General features: G+C 49.5%; 1 protein-coding gene across 7 annotated transcripts in view; it reads right to left on the bottom strand.

Moving 5' to 3' along the window:
- The window catches only part of AGAP1 (ArfGAP with GTPase domain, ankyrin repeat and PH domain 1), a 567532-nt gene that overhangs the window by 16167 nt on the left and 531305 nt on the right, over positions 1–20060 (bottom strand). The gene's annotated exons all lie outside the window — the stretch shown is intronic.

Here is a 20060-nt window from a genome sequence, read left to right as displayed (position 1 = left end):
GAATCAAGTGCGAGCACCAACTCAGGAGGCGCGGACTCCCAGTCGTGGGAGCGCGCTTCCCGTGACGGTGCCGATGGTGATGGTCATGCCGGTGACGACAGTACCTGGCTTTGTTGACGATGCCTGACCTCCGGAGCACCCACCATGTTTTTACAAGTGACCTATATTCCTGGTGGCTCAGTTGGTAAAGAATCCGCCTGCAATGCGGGAGACCTGGGTTTGATCCCTGGGTTGGGAAGATCCCCTGGAGAAGGGAAAGGCTACCCACCCCAGTATTCTGGCCTGGAGAATCCCCGGACTGTATAGTCCTTGGGGTCGCAAAGAGTCGGACGCGACTGAGCGGCTTTCACTTGCACATGTCAGAAGCTGGATACCATGCGTGTGTGACAGCGGAGGTGAGGCCCTACGTGGGGAAGTCCTGACACTAAGGAAAGCCTTCAGGACAAACGAGATGGGGCATTTCTGCGCCAGGCTTCAGGCAGTGGGGGATAGGGTGGATTCTGTAACTGATGGACGTGGCTTTTCCTTTTGTGAGCTGGGGCGGCCAGAGGTAAAGGCCTGGGGAAACCCGCACCATCCAGGTTTGACAGGGCAGATGGAGGTGGCCCTGGCTGGGGAGCTGGAATGAGGTTCCGAGACCTCGTTGGCTGTCAAGACTGGCCTGTGGAGGAGGAAGCCCTCTGGCTGGTGGGGACTTGCTGGGAAGGGCAGGGGGGCTTTCTAGCCCATGTGGGCCTGAGCGTGGACGAGTGCTGGCTCTGGTCCCCTCCTGTCCATGGTGCTGTAAGTGTAACTCCCGGGGCCTATTAAATACACCAGGTGACCCCCACATGGCAAGGATGGCCAGCTCAGATCATAACAGAGTCAAGGTTAGAGTTGAGAGGAGATGATGACAGGGGAAATCTGAGGCAGACACGAGCCTTTGTGTTTTGCAGAAGAAAATGTGTAAGGTCAGGGCTGTGGGGAAGGAGCGCTTTCCTCCAATCTCTGCAGCAGTGACCCATGTGTGGGCTGGGCCAGGTCCCCCCGTGGGTCCCAGGGGCTGGTTCCACAGGGGTGAGGCCTGCTGGGCTGGGCGCTGGAAGGCCACTGTGGAGCTCAGCTTTGGGGGCATACGGAGTCACTGGCGAGCCAGGTGAGGTCTGCAGGCATCCAGAAGCCAAGAATGGCACCTGGGCAAGACCAGCCAGGCGACAACAGTGTCCGTGATCACAGTGATGACAAGGACAGCATCCACGGCGAGGGCTCACCTGCCCTCACGTAACTGAAGGGGTGTCAGGGAAGGCGGGCTATCCTCTCACTTCAGCCCCCGATACGGGGGCCACAGCTGCCTTACCCCAGGGAGCAGAAACACTGCAGTGTGATGCCTTGCCCATATGACATGACTAGCACGTTGTCCTCAATGATGTTCGCTGGGGTTTTTGTGTGTAATTTTTTCTTTCTTCCTTCCTTTTTTTAAAAAAAATTTCATTGGAGTAGAGTTGATTTACAATGTTGTGTTAGTTTCAGGTGTATAGCAAAGTGTATCCGTTACACATGTATATACACCCACTCTTTTTTAGATTCTTATCCCATACAGGTCATTACAGAGTGCTGAGTAGAGTTTCCTGTGCTATACGGTAAGTCCTCATTCGTTATCTGTTTTATATATAGCGGCGTGTATATGTCACGGGCTTCCCAGTGGTAAAGAATGTGCCTCAGTGGTAAAGAATCTGCCTGCAATACAGGAGATGCGGGTTTGATCCCTGGGTCAGGAAGATACCCTGGAGGAAGGCCTGGCAACCCACCCCAGTATTCTTGCCTGGAGAGTCCCAAGGACAGAGGAGCCTGGCGGGCTGCCGTCCACAGGGTTGCAAAGAGCTGGACACGACTGAAGTGACAGAGCAGGCACGCGTGTGTGTCCAACTCTGCTTGTGTTTTACAGTAAACCTTGGCCGTCCTCATCCTTTCTCAAGTTTTATTTCCTAATTCAGCCTGGGCCAAGCAATGGGCTTCTGGTGACCGATCCACAGACTGGTCACTGCTAAATAGCTGGACTCTGTTCTATACACTAGGAAAATTCCCAGTAGCATCAGAGCTAATGTTTACTAAGTATTGCTGACGTGTTAGCTGTTGGGCTGAGCAACTATCTAGTTTCACCCTGACAACACCTGGTGGGGCAGGTCCTACCACCGTCCCCCTTATTTTACTTATTTTTGGCTATGCTGGGTCCTCATTGCTGCCCGCGCTTTCATGTAGCTTCAACAAGCAGAGGCTACTCTCTAGTTGCAGCTTCCATGCTCTGAAGCACCGGTTCAGTAGTTGGGGCACCCGGACTGGGTTGCCCCACAGCATGTGGGATCTTCCCAACCCAGGGATCGAATCCACATCTTCTGCATTGGCAGGCGGGTTCTTTACCCCTGAGCCACCAGAGAAGCTGCCGTCTGTCGTTTTAGGAGGTAAAGGAAATCTTGCTGGGTCCCTGACCTGTGATGGCTACACGGCTGCTCCCGGTGGTCACAGCCTGAGCTCTTCCTCTGGGCTCTGCTGCCTCCCAGGTAAGGACGCTTGAGCCCATCCAGAACGACATCCCCTGGGTTGTGGGATTCCAGCTCTGTCCCCAATACCCTGCCTGCATGCTCTCTTCAGCCATCTCAACACCTGGTGGAGGGTCAGGCATGAGTGGCTTTGCAGAATCTCGAGCTGTGCCACCCAGGGTGGAGTCAGCACAAGCCACAGACAGGTGTTTAAATTACTCAAAAGAAGTCCAGCTCCTCCAGACACATCTCCCAGGCTGAGTGCTCAGTGGTGATCGGGAACATCTCTATCACTGGGTCTAGAACATGTTCATCTTTGTAGAGGAAAAGTGCTGATCTCGACAATCTGGCCAGGTCGGGAAGATCCCCTGGAGGAGGGCATGGCAACCCACTCTAGTATTCTTGCCTGGAGAATCCCATGGTCAGAGGAGCCTGGCGGGCTGCAGTCCATGGGCTCGCAAAGAGTTGGACACGACTGAGGCAACTGAGGATGCATCAGACAATCTATCTGGCCATTTTTCCCTCTCATTTTTTTTTTCCCTTACCAAAAATTATTTGGGAATGAAGAGAAAGGAAATCACCAGTGCATGTGTGTTTGTGTGTGTGTGGGGGGGTGGGCATGGGGTGGAGGTGCAGAGCAAACGGAAGGCAATGCAGATGCCAGCACTCAGGACAGAAGCTGGGTTCCTGGGGGACCTGTCACTGTGGGTGCAATGACGTAACCTGAGCACTGCAAACACAGGTAGTCGGTGAGCAGCGAAGGGCAGGGCGGGTCTCAAAGACCCTCCGGGAACCTTGGGGCTGAGTGAGAGGCGCCCGGACTGGACCTGGGCCACCCTCCTTAAGGAAACCCTTCTTGCTGCGGTGGGTCCCTCATGCGCTCGGCGGCAGGGGGGCTATAGGATGCAGACGCAGTCCACTGCCACCAGCTGCATTTCGGGTCTGGCAGGGACGGTCCAGCGGGCTGCCAAGCGGGTGACGAGGTTAATAGGTTGGATTCCCAGAAAACATCGCTTTAGTAAATAACCAGGACGCTTCTGACTGGCTTTCAGCTCCACTGTGTGGTCACCAGGGGCAGATGCGGAGCCGTGACCGGACGCCCCCCAGGTCCTTGCCTGTCGTTGAGGCAGGCAGGATGGACGATATTCTGGAAGGATGTCAGGAGTGGTCCTGTGGTGATTCTGGCCTTGGCCTTCCAGTCTCCACAATCACAGCTTTCTCTGGATAAGATACCGGTGGGGAACAGCTTTTCCCAAAAGCCTGTGCAGTGTCAAATCTCATGCGTTCATTTTTACAGGAAACCCACCCCCCAAATGTTAAAGGGCCAAAAACTTTCTGAGAGCTCGCCACCCTGCACCTTTCAGAAACATCTATTTGCTTCCCCCCCGCTCGCAGAGTGAGGAAGAATTTTTTTCAATGGCGATTTTAAAGGAGATTTCTGTAGCCAAGTATATTGGAGTGGAGGAGTGTCCTTAGGGAGGACGAGGGGAAATTGGAGGAGACCCGCACGGCTTTAACGGTGACCCAAGAGGACAGGAAGAGGGAGGAAAAGTGCTAGCTAGCAGCAAGGAATTTCCCAAGTGTCTTTTGGCCTCAAGCAAAACAGGAACTGGGAGGGGAGGCATGGTAGAGGGGGCTGGAACAATATGTTAGGAAAACAGAGGGGCTTCCTCTCTCGGCAGGGGGAGACCCTGGCCCGCTGCGAGCCCCGCACGCATGCCTTCTCCCCCGGCCGCGTTGCCAAGGGGGCCGGGCTCGGGATGGACGGAGGAGGAGGAGGACCAACAAAGACCGATGGCTATTTATTCCTTAATTACGAAAGCTTTTAAGAAACTGGCCACTGTAAATTCCACACGGGGAGGAGAGCAGGAGGGGACGGACAAGGATTTATGCTCACGGGGCAAAGACAAAATAAATATCCTGCCTGACTTTGGATCGATATTATGAGTGTTTTTGCCAACCTGCGGGGTGCTTTATGAGCTCGGAGGAACAGAAGAGGATCATTATTAATTAAATAAAGTCAACTGTATTAGGCTTATTACAGTCAAGTGTGCCAGGCAGCAGGTGTTGGGAGCGGCTGGGTATGGGGCCAGTGGTCGGCCTGGGGAAGCCCAGGAGTGCCATCCCTTGCTCAGTGGCAGGCCCAGGGCACGCGGACTCAGCCCTGCGTTGTCCTGGAAGGCTGGGGTCCGTGCGCCGGTCTCCCCCTGCATCTCAGGCTGAGGTCCAGGTAGAGGCCTGGGGCCCCCGCGGCTTTGCGGTCACAAGCACTGGGAGCCTCCCAGCCCCTTCCTGTTTGGAACTCGACCAGGCTGAGTGGGAAAACATCCCAGGATCCAAGCAGAGATGCAGATACATCATCCCTCTAAACCTTGAGGGCAACCTATGGGGCTATTGCTTCGGAACCTCCAAGCAAGAATAAAGGAGAAGTCAGGCTGGGTGACCAGCTTGCGTCGGCCTGGGAGTGAGAAGGCATTCGGCGAATTCATGAACAAATACTGGCTCAATTCCACAACTTGTCAGGAGTCTGCGATGTGTTGGTGGTCTCAGGTGAGAAGAGACCCCGTCTCTCGGAGACCCTGATTTCCTCCTGGAGAGGAAGTTCAAGGCCCCCAGGGGCATCTGCTCTGGAGGTAAATGACAGTAGGCAGGTCCTCGCTGTCACCTGGGGACTGCATGAACCCCACACCGTCACCCCAGACATCTCCCCCCTTATCGGATCTACGCAAAGGAACGCCTCCCCTGAGCTTTCTGTTTGGACAAATACTTCTGTACATCAAGTGGCACCCAGGGCAGCCACCCACTCATAGCTTTCAACCACCTCGCTGACGCCCAGAGATGTGGCCAGGATGCAGCTGATGGGCCTCTCCGGCATACAGATGCAGTCCTGCCGCTACCAGACCTAGACCCACAGAGGGGGAATCACCGAGCCCTTCCCTGGGCAGCCCCCCGAGGGTCTTACCCACTGGCCTGCTGCGAGCGACCTGCACTGTTTTCTCAGGCTCCATTCATGGGAAAAATTCATCCCAGAAGGAAAGAAAATGGCCAGTGTTTACCTGCTGGTTCCTGGATGCAGCCCACCTGTCTCAAACCTGTCACTGACCATTCAGGAGGCCATCAGGTTAGAAAAGGTGGGTGGGTGGGGGGCTGTCTTCCGGACGCAATGGACAGAGCTGGGGGGGTTAGTGAGGGGCCCGGAGGCCAGGTTCAGGGGGCAGGTGGACACGGTGAGGAGGCAGAGTGGGGCGGCTGAGAGCAATTTAGAGAAAGTTTAACTCTTAAGGCAATCACTTTTGAAAGCATGTGATCCTAGCGGAAAAAGGTCAAACATCAGATTCGTTCCAGAAGCAGATGGAATATTTTCAACATTGTTTTTCAAATTTTTAAGTTCTCAGAATTTTTATTGAAAATATTTTTTTTAAGTTTTCGACCCTTCCCCCTATTTTCTAACCTATTGAGAAATAAGGCCACAAAACACAGGGAGTGAAAAGGAGACCTCACTGTATCACCCCGCCTCCACTCACCCCCTCTCTTCTGGTCTCTGTGCTTCCTCCTTGTCATTTCCACTCCCAGACATACTTCATCTCACTGGGATTTTAGTACAGACACCTCTGTTATTCTGCGCAAAGCTAGTCTGACAAATTAAGTTTGTGAGTTAATTTGCAAATTGAGTGTGTGTTTTCACACAGTCACTCTAGCCGAGCTGCAGAAGCCACGCACGCCCTGGATGTTTCTGTGGTCCCACATTAGGAAAAATGCAGACAACCATTCAAAAGCATAAATCCCGATAAGTCTGTGCCAAGCGAGAGGGAGTCCAAGCCAGTCAAGTGAGGCGGTCCTAGATTCCGCGTAATGTGGCATGAAACGGGACGCACCGCGGTAGTGCTCGCGTCAGCCCTGGTGCCTGGACCCCCATCACAGCGAATTAAGTTCACCATAACGTGGCTGATGGGACCGGCTTTGGAACATATCACATCATAAACAGATGAGGGAAGAGAAATGGCCCTTTTCCTCCGCTCGGAATACTGTAAAATGGATATAAGCCTCTGCCGGGTGTGCACCAGTGCCCCTTAAACACCAGGGAGCCAGAGCTCCACGGCTCTTAAAGGAGAAATCGAGGGACAGAATGGAGGGAGGCAGAGGGCCAGGCGTGACCCAGTGACTGCTGGCTAAGTGGTCATTAAGCAGAGAGAGACTGAGGTTGCAGGTTACAGAGTGCAAACACATTTGGAAAGTGATGGAGAGGTCTGAGTAGGTTTCTAGTAAAAACTGCCAAGTGGTTTTAAAAACTACAGTTCTTGGTAATATTATTATTATTATTTTTTTTAAGACACAAGACAAATGATTCTGAACAGCAAAGAATCTTAATTTTCCTTTTAGTTTTTGTCTGGGGGCTAGAGGAAGGGGACTGGAAGAAGAATCATATGGTTCCTCAATGGGGAAACAAACAAAACAATAATAACAATAACAAAACAGATTTTAAAAGAGGAAAAGCATTCCAGAAAGTCTGCAAATGGATGGAGGCATTTAAAACGTATGTGCATGTTATTTTTTCCCTCAAACTATGAAAACATAGAAGCATGCTGAGATACTAACACGATTGGGGGGCAACTTGATCCACACTCACACTCCTTACAGTAGGGGTGGCCTGCCAGCAGCTACTCACACCAGGCAAGAATAATTCCATTCCAGTGTAATGACAAGTGAAATTTTACTAGAGACTAGATAACCCTCTTAGAGAAGATCCAACAAATGAATAATGCTGGTTTTTCATTCTCAACTAATCTTAAATGTTCAGAACATCAGACCCCAATCTACACATCCATTAGGTAGTTTTTTTTTTTTTCTTCTAAATTTGGTTGTAACGGGGTGGAGTTGATCACAAGAATAATGCATCGAAAGTGATGTGAATTTGTGAATTCTCTAGAGTAAGGAAAGCATTATTATTAAATAAGATAAATCCTTTCCTTAAAATCACCAAACCTCTGTCTAATGGGATCAGGACGCAGAAACAGGACAGATGTTTTATTTTTCACAATTGACACAGAATTAAACTATTAAGACAGTAAGACTTGAAAACATTGGTGACACGGGATTCTATCTGCTCAGCTTTTTCCTGGAGAGGGAATCTTAGAACAGTGGCATAAAGAAGACCTCAAGGATTCACTAGCCCAGGGCTGGTTCCATGTGGGTGCAAGCTCTGCAGCTTAACCTTGCGCTCAGAAGGGGCCTGTGCTTAGTTTAATGGTCTGTGGTTGCTGCCTTGAGATTCTTGATAATTTCTGGACAGGGGCCCTAGAGTTTCATTCTGCATTGAGCCCCACAAATTCTCTAGCTGGCCTGGGATGGGCCAGTTGCTTTCAAGTATTGCTGGTGGCAAAGTTATCACCAATCCACTCTAGTGAGGTTTCCGTAAATCTAGATTTTTCAAAGTTTTTAAGGCAGTCTTCTGATGCTACATTCTTTCTGCCTTCTGGATGCTAACATTTCCTTTCACAGAATCACTGTTATAGTAAATGATTTATGTAATTTCCTAACTTGGCCAAGTGAAGAACCAGCTACAACTCCACATCTATCCCCCCAATACATTTTAAAACCTGACTTAGCTGGGAAACTCCATCTGCCCAACCCTTTCCTGTGGATGGTTTTGTCCAGGGCAGGACCACTTGCTGAGGCAGCTGGGGGACCAGGGCAAGTCTCTGCTCCCAAGACCATGCTCTTCCAATCTGTCCTCCTGCATTAGGATGTTTGAGAGACTTTTTAAAAAGCCTTTTAGAAAAAAAAAAGGATTTCATCGAGACAGTCAACACTCTAGTTTAAATATGTCAAAAAGCCAGACTCTGGGAAAATCCTATGAAGGATCCTCAAAAAATTAAAAAGAATTACCACAGGGTCCAGTATGCTGCTCAGGAAGTAACAGTTAGAACCAGACATAGAACAAGACTGGTTCAAAACTGGGAGAGGAGTAAGACAAGGCTGTATATTGCCATCCTGCTTATTTAACTTATATGCAGAGTACATCATGCAAAATGCTGGGCTGGATAAAGCACAAGCTAGAATCAAGATTGCCAGGAGAAAAATCAACAACTTCAGGTATGCAGCTGGTGTTGGTGGTTTCCTCACTGAGTCATGTCTGACTCTTGGGACCCTATGGACTGACTATAGCCTGCCAGGCTCCTCTGTCCATGGGATTCTCCAGCAAGAATATTTGAATGGGTTGCCATTTCCTCTTTCAGAGGATCTTCCTGACTCTTGAATAGAACTGGGGTCTCCTGCATTGCAGTCTGACTCTTTACCGACTGAGCTATGAGGGAAGCCCCACTAAAGAGATATCTCCAAGTGGAGATGCCAGGGACTGAACCAGGGGCCTCGTGGATGCTAAGCGTGCGCTCCACCACTGAGCGATAGCCCCGACGTGATATGCAGATGGCACCACTCTAAAGGCAGAAAGTGAAGAGAAACTAAAGAGCCTCTTGATGAGGGTAAAAAAGAAGAGTGAAAAAGTTGGCTTAAAACTCAACATACAAAAAACTAAGATCATGGCATCCAGTTCCATCATTTCATGGCAAATAGAAAGGGGAAGGTGGAAGCAGTGACAGATTTTCTTTCCTTGGGCTCCAAAATCACTGTGGATGGTGAATGCAGCCATGAAATTAAAAGGCGCTTGCTCCTTGGAAGGAAAGTTATGACCAACCTAGACAGCGTGTTAAAAAGCAGAGATATTACTTTGCCAACAAAGGTCTGTCTAGTCAAAGCTATGGTTTTTCCAATGGTCACATATGGATGTGAGAGCTGGACCATAAAGAAGGCTGAGCACCAAACAATTGGTGCTTTTGAACTGTGGTGTTGAAGAAGACTCTTGAGAGTCCCCTGGGCTGCAAGGAGATCAAACCAGTCAGTCCTAAAGGAAATGAACCCTGAATATTCATTGGAAGGACTGATGCTGAAGCTGAAACTGCAATACTTTGGCCACCTGATGCAAGGAGCCAACTTACTGGAAAAGACCTTGGTGCTGGGAAAGATTGAAGACAAAAGGAGAAAGGGGGCGACAGGATGAGATGGTTAGGTAGCATCACCAACTCAATGGATATGAGTTTGAACAAAATCCAGGAGACAGTGGAAGACAGAGGAGGCTAGCATTTTGCAGTCCATGGGGTCAAAAAGAGTCAGACATAACTTAGTGACTGAACAACAACCAGCAACTCCAATTCTGGGTTTATAGCCAGAAGTGTTGAACGGATATTTGTACCCGTGTTGATAGCAGCATTACTCACAACAGCCAAAAGGTGCAACTGAAAACATCATCGATGGAGGAACAAAATGTAGTCTATCTATGCAGTGGAGTATTATGCAGCCTTGAAAATGAAGGGAATTCTGATATAGACTGCAACATTTATGAACCTTGAGGACAGGAGGCTAAGTAAAATAAGCAAGCCACAAACAGATATTGTATGATTCCTCTTACATGAGGTCCCAAGAGCAGCCAAATTCATAGAGACAGAAGATAGAAGGGTGGCTGTCAAGGGCTGGCGGGGAGGGGGTGGGATTTGGTGTTTCATGGGGACAGAGTTTTGGTTTGGGAAGATGGAAAAGTTTTGGAAAGAATGGTGGTGATGGCTGCATGACAATGTGAATGTACTTACTGCCACTGGGCTGTACACTTAATGCTGGTTAAAATAGTCAATTTTCTGTTATATGAATTTTGCCATAATTAAAGATAAAATCCAGAATCTGAATGCTCTCTGATTCCCTCACAAGGACACCACGGTGTGAGTCTCTGACGTTTCGTGCCTGCACTTTGATGGTTCATGTTATTATACCCCGGGAACTTAAAATTAACATAGCATTATTACTGATACTAATCAGTGTGGGCCATATTTGGTTTTCCTGTGGCTCAGATGGTAAAGAATCTGCCTGCAATGCAGGAGACGCAGGTTCGATCCCTGGGTCAGGAAAATGCCCTGGAGGAGGGCATGGCAACCCACTTCAGCATTCTTGCCTGGAGAATTCCATGGACTGAAGAGCCTGGCAGGCTACAGTCTGTGGGGTCACAAAGAGTCAGACATGACTCAATGACTAACAACTTTCACTTTAAAATGATCCCCAAATGTCCTCCAGAGTTGAATTTTTCTTCCAATTCCTAGGTCAGTTAATGAGGAGGTAATGCACTTGGTCACCCCATTTCTTTCATCTCTAAGCTAACAACAATCCCCTCCAAATGCTCTCCCCAACTTTGGTCTTGCATTACATTGATTGTTTCAAGCACTCCAAGTTATTTCTACTGTAGAAGGTCCCCCATCCTGTTTTGTCCGATTCTTCAGGTCACGTATTTTCCTCGAGAACACTACAAAGGTTTGAGGTACATCCCTATCACATCAGGGGGTGCAGCGTGGGGGCGGTCCCCAATGCTGAACCTGAGCACAGGGCTAAAGCAGGAGCCCCAGTCCTGTCCTCTGTCTGGAACCTTCTTCCCCTGAAAACCAACAAGTGATCTGGAGGCAGATACCTCGAGCTGGTGAGTCTCCTGTTCCCCTAGACCTTTCCCCAGGTGTTGCGGCATCACTTGGTGATCCCTGATCAATGATTAACTTCTCAAGGGGCAAGACAGAGCCTTCTCCCATTCTCTCATTCTTTCTGTTAATTAATTGGCATTTTCTGTAAAGAGGCACCCCCCTCCTCCTGCCTGCCTTTCTGGAGTATCACTGTAGACTCTTAAAGACTTTAAAAAATGAAGTGTGTCACATAAACTCCCATCGACATTAGGCTGTCTGATTCTTAAATTGTTCTGGGTTTGGCCAGCGGGAGCCCCTGTGTGCAGCCCACTGTCCTACGTGACACGTCAGCTTTCGCCCCTGTCGGTCTCCTGCTTCCTGGCAGAGCAGGTCCATCCACCTTTCTCGGATCTGGCGTGAGACATTTCCTTAAGGATTCCTGATTCCTTTTCAGAGAAGTCACCATTCATTTTGCTTTGCTTTTGTAACTTAAAATTGGAGACAATTGTAGATTCACATGTAGTGGTGCTGGTTTAGTTGCTCAGTCTGATCTTTTTGACCCCATGGACAATAGCCTACCAAGCTCCTCTGTCCATGGCATTCTCCAGGCAAGAATACTGGAGTGGGTTGTCATTTCCTTCTCCAGGGGATCTTCCCGACCCAGGGATCGAACCTGTGTCTCCTGCATTGTAGGTGGATTCTTTACCCATTGAGCTCCTGGGGATTCACATGAAGTTAGAAGCAATACAGAGATTCCACACGCTCCTCACCTAGTATCTCCCAGGGGTGCACCTTGAACACAGCACAGTATATTAATCCAGATGGCTTCCTAGTGATACAATCCAGCCGTCGTGTTCAGATCTCTCATTCTGCCTGTGGCTGTTTGTATTTGTGTGTATGGGCTTAGTTCAACGCAATGTCCTTCCAGGTAAGTGTGTCTACCTCCGCGTCAGGACATGGAGCGTTTCACTTACAAGGTTTCCTCTTGTCCCCCTTTTATAACCCAACCCACCTCCCCGCTGTCCATTCTCTGCATCCCTAACCCCCCCACTTTTCTGTTCTGTTTCTACAATTATGCCATTTCAGGAATGTTCTATCAATGGAATCGTGTGATATGTACTCTCTAGGAACAGGCTTTGTTTACTGAAAGCAATTCTCTGACGACCCATCTAAGCTGTGGTGTGTCTCCCAGCTCACCCCTTTGCACTGCTGAGTACTATTCCTCAGCACGGATGCATCCCAGCTTGTTCAACCCGATCACCCACTGAAGGACGTCTCCTCTTTTGGGCTGTTACAAATAAAGCTGGGTGAATATTACTGGAAAAGGTCTTTGTGTGAACATTAAGTCTTCTTTCTCTGGGATAAATTTCATGGACAGCAGCTGCTGGGTCACGTGGGACTTGTGTATTTAGTTCTATAAGAAAAAGAAGTTTCTTTAGCTGCAACACAGGCCATGTGGGATCTTTAATTCCCAGCGGCCGGCCCTGGGGCCCCTGCAGTAGAAGCTGGACCGCCAGGGAAGTCCCAGTTCTACTGGGAAATGCCCAACTGTTTTCCAGAGTAGAAGAAATCAGAATTTCAAAACAATAGTTGATGAAAACCGAATTTTATTATGAAAAGGGCACTGGGAGGGCCTTCTGAGTTAGAGGAACACAACATCCCTGTGTTTGAATGAGAACATGGTACCCTGGGGGCTGGGGCCAGCCTCTGTCTTCATTCCCCCAACCCCCTGACATTCCTGGGCAGACGGAGAGGCACAGGTTAGTTTCAGAAAGTAGATGGAACATAAAAATGAGCAGACACGCAAATGTGTGTGTGTGGAAAGCATGGCTGAAGAGACAGGATGCAGGGAAGAAAAAGTGGGTTCATGGGGACTTGCCTGGTGGTCCAGTGGCTGAGAATCAGCTTTGCCATGCAGGGGACCCAGGTATGATCTCTGGTCATGGAACTGAGACCCTATGTGCCGAGGGGAAACTGAGCCCGTGAGCTAGTACTGAAGCCCGTGCATGCTGGAGCCCGTAAGCCACAGCTAGAGAGTCCGTGTGCTGCAGTGAAGATGCCACGTGCTGCAAGTAAGACCAGACACAGCCAAAGAAATAAATACACATATATCTTTTTTTTTTAAGTGGGAGGACTTCTCTGGTGGCTCAGTGGTAGAGAATCTGCCTGCCAAAGCGGAAGACCCAATTTGATCCCTGACCCGGGAAGATCCCACGTGCCTCAAAGCAACGAAGCCTGTGAACCACATCTGTTGAACCTGTGCTCCAGAGCCTGGGAGCCAGAGTTCAGCCTGAGCGCCCCAGAGCCAGTGCTTGGCAACAAGAGAAGACACCGCAATGAGAGGAGCCCCGGCTCCACGCAACTAGAGAAAAGCCTGAGTGGCAACAAAGAGCTAGCACAGCCAAAAATAAATAAATAAAAGTGGGTTCATGCATACACCGTGGGCTTCCCTGACAGCTCAGTTGGTAAAGAATCTGCCTGTAATGCAGGAGAGACCCTGGTTCGATTCCTGGGTCGGGAAGATCCGCTGGAGAAGGGATAGGCTACCCACTCCAGTATTCTTGGGCTTCCCCGGTGGCTCAGCTGGTGAAGAACCCGCTTGCAACGTGGGAGACCTGGGTTCGATCCCTGGGTTGGGAAGATCCCCTGGAGAAGGGAAAGGCTACCCACTCCAGTTCTGGCCTGGAGAATTCCATGGACTGTATAGTCCATGGGGTCGCAAAGAGTCAGACACGACTGAGCGACTTTCACTACATATACTCACAAGTGAGGACTGAGTTTACAAGGGGGTCAGAAAATGTGTAGTCCCACCTCTGCCGGTTTCCAGTAGAATAAAGTGATGGAAATAACACAGATCTGAACGCTGGAAGGTGCACGGCAGACATGCTGGCTGCTCAGCACCGTCCAGGTCTTGGCCCAAACGGGGCTCCTGGGTCTCCTGGCAAAGCCATGTCTTCATTTCCACACCGCCTCCCCGCCCCTCCCGAGTCTCTCCAGGGCACATTTGGAAATTATTTAAAAAGATAAAATGCCTCTAATCTGTTACCCATTAGAAGACACATGTGAATATTATTTTCTAATTTGTGACTCTTGAGTGTGTGCCTCAAACACCAGAGAGACGTAATTGAAATAATTATGTCTCCTCCTGAATATTTCTATCATGCTCCCGAAATAAGAGGGTGGATGTGTCCTCCTTGCGTGATATGCCCAGGGATTGAATGGATCCTTGAGAACATCAAAGTGCTGGACGAGGACAACCACAACACTGCAATTTCCAGCCCGCCCGGCGTTGGCCTGAGCAGCTGGGGCCCCAGGGCGGGCAACGGCTGAGCCGAGAAGTAGGGAGCAGCGGGGTTTCCCGGTAAATCTGGAATCTTCCCTGTAACCCGCTGGCCCCAAACTCCCCGACCCAAGTGACTCATTTGCAGTGGGAGCGCTGCAGTGTGAGGCATGAGCCTGATTTACAACATGAGCGGCGTGGATTTTTTTTTTGTTAAATCCAGTTATAGTGCGACTTGAGTGACTAACTCCTGAAAATTGGTAATTTCTTGGTGGTTAGCAGTAGAAGGTCCACCAATGAGAGGCAAGGCGTGCTAATAAATTTATAGGGCATTATATGCCAATTAGACCTCGTCAGCCATTCAAAAGGCAGGGCCACCAATCAGGCTATCATTCCACAAACGCACCCTTTATCACGGACACTCTTGCTATTCAATCCCTCTTTATGTGTTTGAAAAGCAGCATATTAATGCTGACTGTACAGGAATCTAATTTTCAGAGGCCCTTCCTGGTGCAACCACCTCCTCTTTCTTCTCTGCAAACACCTCTTTGTCCTCTGTGGAAAACCAGGACTTGACATGATGAAATCTACAAGGAACAGGATTCCTTCCAGACTCTGGGTTTCTCCACCAGACACAAGCCCTCAGGGAGCCTCAGGGTTACTGGACTCACAGTGTTATTCAGCCAGGCACCACTCAGTCGTATGCTGGTACCCAAGGCCTCGTGGGCATCCGCGTTCCATCTCATGATCACTGGACGGTACGTCTGCTGGAACACACAGTCCAGGCAACTGGGGGACCTGGAGGCACTGAGGTCAATTCATCCTTTTCGGAACAGTGAGGAAACACCTAGGTTTGCTCAGGGAAACAGCATGGACGCTTGCTCTTTGCATTAAAGCAGTTGACTGGACTGACTTTAACTTTGTATGTTTTCTTTGAAGGAAAAAAAAAATTCACAGAAAAAGTGTATGCTCTTTGAGAAAAGAGCCAATCTGTAGAAAAGTACCAAGTGGGACTTCCCTGGTGGTCCAGTGGTTAAGAATCTGCCCTGCTAATGCAGGGGACACTAGCTCAATGCCTGGTCCGGGAAGATTCTATTTGACTCGGGGCAAGTAAATCGTGTGCCGCAACTGCTCAGCCTACACTCCGCAACAAGAGAAGCGGCTGCAACGAGAAGCCCGTGCAACGCAAGGAAGAGCCAGTAAATAAATTAATAAAATAAAAATAACTGAAGCAATAGCTGGAAAACACATACAAAGTGGGCTTGGCCACTGTCACCCAGGTCAGCGCTCGGGCTTGCCCCCCTCTCCGCCTGGACACTGCCTGCTCTACACAGCGCCAAAAGTACAGTCTGCACCCCTTCTTTTTCAATTCCCTGAAGTGACGGACGTCAACTCCCTTCCGACTCTGTACTTTGAAACACAATCCACCCCCAAAATGAGTTCTTTGAAAGTGATTTGATTACACCATCATCTAATGGCCTGTGAAGCACTCATTCTTTAAAGAAATAGCAATTGAGCACTCACTAGGAGTGAGGCACTGCACTGAATCAGGTTCTGGCTACAGGTTGAGTAGAGACAGACAGACAAACAATACCTCACAATGGGAAAAGACCTACATCTGTGGTGTTGACTGTGGAAAAGCAGTTCACAGAAGCCACACATGCTGAATATGAGAGAGAATCCCTGTGTTCTTGGTTTTCAACTCTGCAGACAGACCTGGATTTAGTTTACAAAATTTAAAATGTAGCTAAAACCAGATGAGAAAGGAACACTACTTCCTGGAGCTTAAGAACAGAAAATGTATCAGTAAATCTTAGAGCTTCTACAACTTGTGATTTGGGCTTCTCTTCATGAGAAACGCTGGGCTGGGAGAAGCACAGGCTGCAATCAAGATTGCCGGGAGAAATATCAATAACCTCAGATATGCAGATGACACCACCCTTATGGCAGAAAGTGAAGAGGAACTAAAGAGCCTCTTGATGAAAGTGAAAGAAGACAGTGAAAAAGTTGGCTTAAAGCTCAACATTCAGAAAACTAAGATCATGGCATCTGGTCCCATCACCTCATGGGAAATAGATGGGAAGACAGTGGAAACAGTGTCAGACTTTATTTTTTGGGGCTCCAAAATCACTGTGGATGGTGACTGCAGCCATGAAATTAAAAGACGCTTACTGCTTGGAAGGAAAGTTATGACCAACCTAGATAGCATATTAAAAAGCAGAGACATTACTTTGCCAACAAAGGTTCATCTAGTCAAGGCTATGGTTTTTCCAGTAGTCATGTATGGATGTGAGAATTGGACGGTGAAGAAAGCTGAGCACCGAAAAAGTGATGCTTTTGAATTGTGGTGTTGGAGAAGACTCTTGAGAGTCCCTTGGACTGCAAGGAGATCCACCCAGTCCATCCTAAAGGAGGTAAGTCCTGGGTGCTCATTGGAAGGACTGATGCTGAATCTGAAACTCCAATACTTTGGCCACCTCATGTGAAGAGTTGACTCATTGGAAAAGACCCTGATGCTGGGAGGGATTGGGGGCAGGAGGAGAAGGGGACGACAGAGGATGAGATGGCTGGATGGCATCACCAACTTGATGGACATGAGTTTGGGTAAACTCCGGGAGTTGGTGATGGACAGGGAGGCCTGGCATGCTGCGATTCATGGGGTCGCAAAGAGTCAGACACGACTGACCGACTGAACTGAACTGAACTGAACTGTGGCTCAAATGGTAAAGATTCTACCTGCAGTGAGGGAGAATGGTTCCATCCCTGGGTTGGGAAGATCCCCTGGAGGAGGGCATGGCAACCCACCCCAGTATTCTTGTCTGGAGAATCCCATGGATAGAAGAGCCTGGAGGGCTACAGTCCATGGGGTTGCAAAGAGCTGGACACAACCGAGCGACTGACACATGTGCGCGCGTGCACACACACACTACTAGTCGGCAGCCTGTGAATCTCTTAAACAAATGTTTTAAGTTCATGGAGGTGGTCACCTCCAGGTATATCTACCGTCCACTAACCCAAGAGTAAAGGCAACCTCTCCGGAGATGCTGGCTCACTGACACGGGTATAGAAGCAGCCGCTGTTTCTGGATGGTGTCAGAGTGGCGACTCCAGGGCGGGAAACCACCCGCGCCCCTTGCTGAGTGGTCCTGCGGTCCCCAGCAGCGCTGGGGCCATCTGACCACTGGAGTCACAGAAGCCTGCACAGCGCTGCTCAGAGAGACCCAGTTACTTGCACAGGAGATTGGAATATACCTCTCAGGCATAAGGATGCTTCTGAACTGAAGATATTTAGAAATCAACAAATGCAGGACAAGGCTTTCTCTGAATGACCTGTATCTGCCTACAAGCAGGTCCTCCATAAAAAAGAACTTCATGGCTGTGAATCCCCTCCCTAGGAGTTCCCAACCAGGGAAGAGGGACTCTGACCCAAGGAGAGATGAGGAGTTGGCACCACACCCACACAAACTTTGTCACAAGCTTTCATGGCTCTCATCTGGTCTCCTAGGGACCCATTTATCTTTCCTAAAAGTTTGTTCTGTAAGCAGTATTTCTTCGCTTCCCTTTCCATCATGAAGATGACTGGTATATAAAGCTCTCAATCCTTTCGTATTCACATCTTTCCCAAATGCCCGATGTATGCAAAAGTAAAAATGAATATATTCATATGGCTTTTCTCCTATTAATCTGTCCATTGTCAGTTAATTCAGAGGCCCCCACAGACTGTACCTAAGAGTGCAGAGGAAATGTGTTGTTCCGCTACCCCCACCCTCCCCACTGCTTGTGGAGGGGTGCTGAGACCAGGGAGGCTGGGACCCAGGAGAGGGTGACCAGCATGAGTGAGGTCCAAAATGAAAGGACACTAGAGAAGCTCCCTGCCTTACTGGAGTGGCTATCGCGGAGGCCGAGCCACTCTCTTGCTCCAGTGGGTAATCGGCCCGATCAGCACGTCAACACACTGGACAACCAGGCCTTTGTGACCGGTCCCTCAGGCTGGGGGACCCGGAGCATGTCTCACATACCTTCCCGAACCTTGGCGCGGGCTTGGTGCTGGTGCTTTATCTGATTGCCACATTCCGTCACTTGCCTTCTGTGAAGGCTGACCAGCCTTAAGGCCTCTGCACACCTTCCAGCAGAAGGCGGGAGGGTCTCCACTGCGCAGGACGCCTGTAACACGCCCTTCTCCACCAGGACGACGGGCCTCCCTCCCACCTCTGGCTAGATCCTTCTAGACTCCTGGATAATGATTAATCAGTCTGGGCTAACTGAAGCCCATCTCCCCCGGTTGGTCCTTCACGGACCAAGAGGATGGCTATGTCTCTTGTTGTCACCTAACAGACGCCCCTCTGCACCTCGCATGGACGCAGAAGAGGGCCTTTCCGGAGGCTGGTGATCAGGTGATCACGTCTGGGAGGATCCCTGCCCAGAACCTCAATGGTCCTGTCCCCACCCCCCCACCCCTACTTCAGCAGGAACCTCCCAGCAGGTAAAAGGCAGATGCTCTGAAGGACAGTGTAGTCTTTCCGGGAGGGGGCGTGGGGGGGCGCTCCCCTCTCCCGATGCACACAGCCTGACCACCCCCCAACCTGGGCCCCCTCTCACTCCCACTTCGCCCTTAAACGCCACTGAATGCCCATCCCCTGATGGGCTCCATAATGAGAAGCGCTGTCAATCACAGCTCCATTAGCCGGGACAGACTTTCACTTCCTGAAACAATTTATTGGATTCCCAGAAGCAAATGGGCCTTCTTCCTTTTCAGCCCGGTTTTTAGGGAGCTATTCAGAGGGAGTGTGTGTCCCTTTGCTCCTGCTGGGTGGCTTTGTCTCCTCCATTTACTCATGAAGGCAGTTTCCTGAATTTACCTACCTCCTCTGTCCCCACCCCTGAGTATTTGCCAAAACTTTTCTCCCCCCACTGGCTCAGTGGCTACACAATACCCACCAGCTGTTTCCAGCTACTGAACCAGGGAGGGAGCCATGACTCTTATTTGCAGATTTTTGGAGAGGAGGCAGGGCAGGGTGTGGGGGAGGGGACACGGGAGGCACACACTTGAAGAAATTAAAACTCAGCCCGAGAATTAAAGGAGCCAGGCTGAAGAATGCGATGGGTCTGAGCTGGAACGGTGGGGTCCTGGGCTTCCCCCACTCCCTTATTTCTTGACCAAGAATTCTATAAAGCATAAAGATCCCCGAGCTCAGATTGTTATCGTAGAAGATTTCCAAATTCGGGAACTGTATGCACACTTCCAAGATCTATGTTATGAGTGGCACAGCCTGACTGTGATACGATTTCCAACTGCTTAAAAAAAAACGACCTACAAGATAAGCACTGCTCGAAGGGTTTCAAAGGTCAGCATCTCTCCCAGTGATGAGTAGAAAGAGAGGATTTGAAATTACATAAAATAATATTTTTCTTCTCCTGCTCTTCTTGAGGAATAATATACACCTTGCAACCACACTTGAGCCGGGAGGCCCTACCCCCAAAGCATAAATCAGTTTAACTTTTAACCTGGGAAAACAGGCTGAAGGAGGCAGAGTTATGCTGTGCCTTCTGAGAGTCACATGTCAATAGTAAATCGGGAGTTGGGGTGTGTGTGGGGGGGCGCGCGTGAACGCCACTGAGATCCGATCAGGGCAGAATTATGCAGCCACGTAAGAAATAATATCTATTAGGCTAATTTAATCACCGAATACTTTACAGATGAATTAGGATTTAGAATCCAATTATTTCCGACATTCCGACTGTCAGAGCCTGTTTCTGAGCAGGAGGGAGAGAT

Source organism: Muntiacus reevesi, chromosome 1 (genome assembly GCF_963930625.1).
Source record: "Muntiacus reevesi chromosome 1, mMunRee1.1, whole genome shotgun sequence".
Taxonomy (NCBI): domain Eukaryota; kingdom Metazoa; phylum Chordata; class Mammalia; order Artiodactyla; family Cervidae; genus Muntiacus; species Muntiacus reevesi.
The sequence above is the reverse complement of the archived record's forward strand: the minus strand, read 5'-3'. Positions and strand labels throughout refer to the sequence as shown.